Source organism: Canis aureus, chromosome 29 (assembly GCF_053574225.1).
Source record: "Canis aureus isolate CA01 chromosome 29, VMU_Caureus_v.1.0, whole genome shotgun sequence".
Taxonomy (NCBI): domain Eukaryota; kingdom Metazoa; phylum Chordata; class Mammalia; order Carnivora; family Canidae; genus Canis; species Canis aureus.
This window is the reverse complement of record NC_135639.1, coordinates 12143181-12149180: the sequence shown is the minus strand read 5'-3', so window position 1 is coordinate 12149180 and position 6000 is coordinate 12143181. Positions and strand designations below refer to the sequence as shown.

Genomic DNA, 6000 nt, shown 5'->3' with positions numbered 1-6000 from the left:
ATTAATGGCTTTTAGGCATTCACTGTATGACAGGCACTCTGTCCAGAGGGGAGCAAAATAGGCATTAAAACATTAAAGGGAAAAAAACTAATTGAGTTGTCCAGATACACCATGGTGGCTCCAATAAGGAGAGGATCCTCCTGGCCCCCAGTGGTCACTGAAATGGTTCAAAAAGCCATGGGAACACCAGGACAGGAGCCAAGGTACCAACATTCTGACCCAAGCTGAGCACTTGCTCAGCCTCGGTCTCCTCATTTGTAAAAACCAGCATTTGGTATCAAAGGTCAAGATCCTTGTGGCTTAGGTCCTCTGTGGCTGCAATCTTGAGTCAAAAATGACAAGCAGGACTATTTGGGACTAGTCTGAACCCAGCAGCCCCCTGGGTCCTTGTAATTCCCTCCTCCAGACGGGCAGAGACAATGCCGTGGTGATGCTGGGATGATGATGAAGGCGAGGGTGCTGGCTCTATGCCACATGCTGCCCCCGTGTGTTGCCTCATTTCACTCCCTCAACAGCTCCACGGCATTGCTACTTTTATTAACCTCATGTAACTGAGGCCCGAGGCAGCTCCTGCCCATATTCACCTCTGATGGACTAAACTGGTGATCCTCTAAATGCATATGTGAAGCCCTAACCCGCAGTGTGACCATGGTTGGAGACAGGGTCTTTAAAGGGATAACTAAGGTTAAATGAAATCCTAAGGATGGAACCCCAATCCAATAGGATTGGTGTCTTCATACGAAAAAGAAGGGACAGGAAGGATGCACAGAGGAGAGGCCACGAGAGGACACAGTGAGAAGGTGGTCATCTGCAGGCCAAGGACAGGGGCCTCAGAAGAAACCAATCCTGCTCACATTTGATCTCAAATTTCCAGCCTCCAGAACTGTGAGAGAATACATTTCTGTCATTGAAACCACCCAGTCTGTGTTTTGTTACGGCTGCCCAGGCTGACAAACACATCACCCAGTGATAGAGCCAACATGGGAACCAGGCAATCTGACTACGGAGCCATACGCTTTAAAAAAAATTTTTTTTTATTATTATTTATTTTATTATTTTATTATTTTTATTTTTATTTTATTAAAAATTTATTTTAAAAAATTATTGTGAATGTGTATGAGCATGCACAAACATGAGTCAGGGTTGGGGGAGATGGTGCAGAGGGAGAAGCAGACTCCCCACTGAGCAGGGAGCCCAACATAGGGTTCCATGCCAGGATCATGATCTGAGTCAAAGGCAGATGCTTAACCGACCAAGCCCCCAAATGCCTCTCAAAGCCATATTCTTAAGAACGTCATTGTCTACAATTCAATTCTTTGATTGGAGAGGTGGGGAGTAGATCTCCTTTTGGCCAGGTCTGCGTGTACAAAGTACTCAGATGTCAAATCTTACCCCCTTCCCTCCTTACTCTACATAACAAAATACACTCTATTTGAGATTCTCCAAGACCCAGGTTTTGGGTGGAAATGGTCCCAGGAAAATTGGGGCCAGAATTCCATGGGTGCCTAGAACTGTCTGGGTAACACGCAGAGCTGGGTCATGCCTGTAGGCACCAGAGATTTCAGTCAGAGATTTTAAATGGTATCGACATCTGCTTCCTAGGGAATAGTTTTGATGCTGCCCTAATCAAAGAGACTGGGATTTAAATCCTGCCTTCCCCAGGTGTGGGACCTTGGGCAAGTCATGTCACCCTCTGAGCCTCAGTTTCCATTTGTCACATGGAGAAAATTACTCTCAGAAGGCGTGCTGGGAAGATAGAGAAGTTAGTACGTGGGCATCTGCTTCACAGATGGTCTTAATTCAGCACCACCTGACCCGAGGGACCACCTGAAATCCCCTTAGCTTCATCAAAGCAAAACCCACAGTTACAAATCCCCTGGCAGGCAGCCGCCGGTCCTTTCTGGAAGGAGCTGGGTATAAATTATAGATCACAATCTTTCAGATCAGCTGCAGTTCTGGTTCTCGCCTCACTACGGGTGGAGAGGGGGTGGGGGAGAATGGGCAGGCTCCCTCAGAGCACTGTTCATGGCCCAGGGGATCCCTGCTGCCCCTGCAGAAAGCCTGCCCCCAGCTTCCCTTCCCCCAAAGAGCAAGTGCCCCTTGGGCTGGGCTTGCTCCCCTCCCATCAGCCTCCAAGACTTGGAGCTGGCCACAGCCTGAGCCCCAGCCCCACTGAGCATGCCCACTCCATCCTCCATCCCCAGGGAAGGGCTCCCTCTCTAGAGAGCCAGAGGAGGAGCCAAATGCAGAGGAATCATGTGTTTAAGATTGGGAGGCTGCAGGAGGCCAAGGTGCAAGCAGCCCTGTCTTTATCAGCAAGGCCTGCCGAGCAGACTGAGGGCGATTCCTTGCTTCCTTCCTGTGCCCATGCACCCTCCCCACCACCAAACACACCCCTGGGGCCGTGGCGTTCCTAAGCCTCTCTCCAGGGAACCCCCAGCTATTGCAAGCTGAGCAAGCAGCCCATGGGGAGATAATGTCCAGATCCACCCGTTTCTCTCCCTGGGAATTCCGGGGTCCTGCTAGCAGACGTAGGGCCCGGAGCCAGCCAGCCAGCTAGGATTCTAACCAAATTGCCTTCCCCGCCTTGTGACTTTGGACAGGTCACTCTCCCCGCTCTAAGTCCCATCGTCCTCATCAGCAAGAATGCAGATACCGATAATACCCATATTACCAGGACGCTGAATTAAATGAGCTAACACGTTTAAAAATGAGTAGTGCAGGGCCTGGCAGGGAGTAAGCTTGAAACAGAGGTTAGCGAGCTGGGATGCAGGGTCGGGGCCAGAGCAAAACCAGCGAGTAGCAAGGGCACAAGATGCAGGTGCCTGAGAACAAGGGCTCCTTAAAGTTCATGGGCTGGCACCTCGCTTACCTCGCTGGCAGTATGTGCAGGGCACCAGCCAACATCTGCATCGACACTCAGAGCGGGCAGGGAGGGAGGGAGATGCAGGGTGCAGCCTCTCTCACTTCTCTGGGGCCTGTTTCCACATCCAAAATGCTGAGGCCAGCACGGTGGCCCTTCACTGTGCCCATCCCGGAGCTGCGTGGGGAGCAAACAAGAGAAGGCAGGGAGGGGGCTTGGTGGGTCACTGGCGAGGATGCTCGGATCACCATCCATCCATCAATCCTTGTCCTGCAGCTCAGCACCTCTCCGGCCCCACCTCCCCGCCTACGGAGTGGAAGGTCTCTCCAGGTATTTAAAGTCTCCATTAACCTTGTTCAGTTGCCATTTGATTGTCTGGCTCCGTATCTCTGGATCTGAGGACAAGAAAGCAAAATTACCCAAAACAGGAGTCAGCCACACAGTGCTCTGTAGCAAGACCTCTTCGTCTCGCCTCCACTTTAATTTTTTAAACAAAACCCACCAATCCCCCAACCACCACCATCAATGAATTGAGTTGCAAGGAAAATTAGGTAGCAGCTCAGATTTTAATCAATATTTGCTTCGGCCAGGAGGAAAGAGGTTGCTTCTTTCACCTGTCCCTAATCTGCAGTGTTAATTATCTTGGTTACATGCTAGCAAATTAATTATGAACTAATGAAGTTAAAGGAGGTTATTTGTTAAGGAAAACTGATTACATATTGTTAGCTCTGAGGGATTAAATGGGAAACCACTGTCACGAAAACAGCTTTAAAAATTAGGCGTGATATGTGATTTGTGGGGTTGTGTAGCCAGAAGGATGCTGCTGGACTCTGGATCACAGGCCACCACCCCCACCCTCCCCTGTGGTCGGGTCCTACGGAGATCTGCCCATGTTATGGGAGAGCTTACCTGTGTTATCTGCTCCAGGTGAAAAGGTATTAACACTAGAAGAGGCATCTTTCCTTGAGGGGGGCGTGAGAGAGAGCAAGAGGTGGGCAGGGGTTGCTGGGAGAACTGGAGGTGTGCGTACATATGCAGATGCAAACCCGATGTCTTCTCAGTGGGCAACGCAGCGGGATGGCAACTGCCCTACTCGAGGGGGAACAGAGTAGGAACCATTAGTGGCTCTGCCCTCCACGTGGGTTTCCAGATGCTTCCTTGGAAGCAGCACCAGTGCTGAGCTGGAAGGCAGAAAGCTCAGGCTTGCTCAGGCCTTGCATATCAGAGTCAGGGGAGACAAGCCTAACTGCCAAAGGATGGACTTTCCAACCCGAGCCATCTGCGAGCCACACCTGCAGGACAGAAAGAAGGAACAGGACGGGCTCCCAATGTGAAGGTTCATCCAGGGCTTTGCAGGCCACACTATGCGAGGCAGAAATCGCTAGCTGCCCACCAAGATTCATCCTCCTGTTCTTCCTTAGAAGAACTCATTCTGTGTCCCTCATGAATAAATCTTAAAAAAAAAAAAAAATTCATTTAAGTCAAGGGGGCAATGCGTCCAGCTAGGAAAAACCACATTTCCCAGATTCTCCCTGCACCTGAGGAATGCAATCTGGTCAAGGAAATGCGAGCTGAGGTTACCGGGTATGATATGTGAAGAGAACAGAAAGCTGGGAGGCACGTGTTTGTTCTTCTCTCTTCTTCCTTTCCCTGCCTGCCCTGCAGGTGTGATGGCCGGAGCTCCAACAGTGCTTCTGAAGCAGAGGCAAACTTAAGCATGAAAGCTACTCACTAACAAATGTGGGGCAGGAAAGACGGAAGCCGCCTGGATCCCTGATTACAGTGGGGCATCACCCCAGCCCTGAAACACCTGCCTCTGGACTTCTACGTGGGAGAAAAAAACAGAAAACACCTGAGGTGGTGTGTTTGTGCTATGGTTTTTATTGGGAGGTGTGGGGAGGCTCTTTATCTCTAACTCACACAATAAGGATTGTGGCCATTTCAGCATCGGCTGTGGGTGACCCCAAAGGTTTGATTCACTCAGTTTGTCAGGCTGGGAAAAGAAATGGTATTTATGAAGAGGAACCCCTTGTGAAATGGGGGAGTGGAGATCGGGCCATGGTGTCTCTCTCTCACACACACACACACACACACACTCACTTGCTACACACACTCACTCTGCTCTTTCCTCTCACTAGCTCAGAATATTCCAGTTCCTCTGAGGTTCAAACTCATTCCACCCATGTGTTCAGATAAATGGGGCCAACGTAGGCTTGGGGTTGGGGTTGAGTGTGTGTTGGGCTGCCAGGGCCCTTGCTTCCTCTACCTCATCCACATCCAGCTCTGCTTAGCAGCTCCCCCTCTGAGGCCACTGAGCAGGGACTCGACCTCCTTCAAAGCCCCAGGAGTCTGTCCATCTGACTCTGAGAGAGTCCGGCCCGGAATGGCTGCTGTCAGGAGTACCCCACACCCACCATGGTGTGGAAGGCTGGAAGCCATCCAGTCTCCCTCCCTCAAGGCAGTAGAGACCCTGAAGGGGGTCTCATTCCTCCATGACATGTACAAGAGGAAAACCAAGGTTAGGAGAGGCAGCGACACACGTTCCCAACATCCAGTCTGACGGATACAGAGATCAACAGCGGCCCCTCCTGCCACCTTCACCCACTTCACCCATCCCAGGCTGGGAAGTGGAAGCTTTCAGTCCTGTGGCCCCATTCATTCCGGACTGGGGGTTACTAACCCAGGCTGAGCCAAACCACACTTTCATAGAGCCCAAAGAAAGCATTAACTTAGCCCTATTCTGAAACAGTGCTGTCCACCTGAAGTAAATGCATGGCACATACGTAATTTTAACTTTCCTAGTAGCCACATTAAAGAACACGGAAACACATAAGATCAACTTTAATAATATTTTATCCGATTCAATATATCCAGAGATTATCATTTCAACCTGTTAGTAGTATTAAATCACTAATGAGGTATTTTACATTAGTTTTTCATACCAATTCTTTAAAATTGGGTGTGTATCTTGCACTTTCGCACACCGTAGTTCAGACTAGACATACGTCAAGCGCTCAGTGGCCACAGGTGGTAAGTGGCTGCCATATAGAAAAGCAGAGTTCTAGAAAATTAGCGGAAAACTTCACATTCTTTAAAGGACAAAGCACCTTGTAAACACAAATATGCACTGATAAATA

General features: G+C 49.9%; 1 long non-coding RNA gene across 1 annotated transcript; it reads right to left on the bottom strand.

Annotated features, from left to right (window-relative positions):
* Window positions 1-1122: 1122 nt before the first annotated feature.
* On the bottom strand, window positions 1123-5768 carry LOC144300778 (uncharacterized). The gene is made up of 3 exons (XR_013367558.1): window positions 3773-5768; window positions 3215-3258; window positions 1123-3040 (listed from the first exon to the last, which is right to left on the bottom strand). It is a non-coding gene; the product is annotated as an uncharacterized LOC144300778 (long non-coding RNA).
* Between the last annotated feature and the right edge of the window lie 232 nt (window positions 5769-6000).